We start from the raw sequence: 1,518 nt of genomic DNA, 5'->3' as shown, positions 1-1,518 counted from the left end.
ATATATATATATATATATATATATATATATATACACACACACACACACACACATATTTAATAAACACAATATTTTATGTGCTGCAATTAGTTTCATGTGCTGAGAACATGCCAGACAGTATTTTTTAATATGCCAGGTGTCCTAGCACAATTTCCAGGCACTGCCCATGTAGTATGATAAACTAAAAATGGGGCAATAAGATGAGAGAAAACGTGAGAAAGAAGTAGATATAAAAGGTGGAAGGTTGAAAAACTGGAAAACGAAAACAGAAAGTAACAAGACTGGAGGGGGGTGATTAGAGTTATTTCCTCTTAGACCTTAAAATATAAGGCTGAAAAGATAGTGGCTTAGAGTCTGTGGTACAGTTGGTCAATCCAGAGATAGTGGCATTCTCCACTTCATTAATAGGAAGTTAGTCATATGCTTACAATTGTTAAAAATTTCAGATCTAGAATTTAGCAGTGTGTTAGAATTCTTAGATCTGATATTTTTCAGGTACACATAGCTTACATTTTTTGATCCATTAACATACAGGGTAGACTTTTCAACTATTTTCCACTTTATTGCATGTGGTGTTGCATTTGTCTTCAAACCCCATCAGTCGCTGGCCAACTTAATAGCTTTACTTTTGTTCCTGTGTCAGAAAGAAGATATGTGATTAGCATAGCAGTTTTTGAATTTTCCTTCACATAGTCTGATATAGCTCTTCTTATCAGTTGTGTTATCATCTAGTGTGGCTCTAACTTCTTCCCCATATATGAAGGATTTAATCATACATCTCTGGTTGAGTGGACAGGTTCCTGGATGTTGTTCTCATGTAATGACGCTTTTCATATTGGGGCAGCAGCTATATAATTTCACTGAGCGCCTGTTAAACGTTTTCCTGTACCTCTGATTTTCTGGAAAACATTGGTCTAGGAAAGACAGGAATCTTCTTACCTATGTTAGTTTTTACATTAAGGGAAAGAGGGGGGGACTAAATTATTTTCCTAGGTCTTTTATTATTATTCTGATTGTCACTCCTCTGTAGTATTCAAAAACCTGATAGCTAACATTATTAACAGAGTTTCTAACCTCTTTTCCTCTAAAGAAATTTTTGAAAAGGCAGCCCCCTCATACAACAATGCCCTAGCCAATAGTGGCTTTAAGGATAAATTAATATATATATATTGAGTTGCGGGTAACTGCTATCTGTTGGAGTTTCAGCATTTTTAGCTGCTATTTCTGAACTTCGGTATGTGGTGAAGCAACCTGTTGCTGATCCCTTAATTTTGTTTATAAATGTATAAGAACTTTTAAATAAGTTCCACACCGATAATGGTGCTTACATACCGAAGGGCTTGGTAAAAATTATTAATTATTAATTTATTAATAAATTGATAATCCTTTACCCTTTCAATTGTAATAATTAATTATTCACTCCCGGATAGTAAACCACAGATTTTCTGCGGTACCGCCTGCGACGCACATGGTAATCCGTGAGGGAAGATGATGGGCTGGCTCGCCTATCATACTTTC

At 35.4% G+C, this 1,518-nt stretch overlaps 1 protein-coding gene across 3 annotated transcripts in view; it reads right to left on the bottom strand.

Annotated features, from left to right (window-relative positions):
* Positions 1-1,518, bottom strand: part of LOC106883550 (protein diaphanous homolog 2) — a 101,798-nt gene that overhangs the window by 36,556 nt on the left and 63,724 nt on the right. The gene's annotated exons all lie outside the window — the stretch shown is intronic.

The sequence above is a fragment of the Octopus bimaculoides genome, chromosome 16 (genome assembly GCF_001194135.2).
Source record: "Octopus bimaculoides isolate UCB-OBI-ISO-001 chromosome 16, ASM119413v2, whole genome shotgun sequence".
Taxonomy (NCBI): domain Eukaryota; kingdom Metazoa; phylum Mollusca; class Cephalopoda; order Octopoda; family Octopodidae; genus Octopus; species Octopus bimaculoides.
Note: the sequence above shows the minus strand (reverse complement) of the source record. Positions and strands in the feature narration are given on the sequence as shown.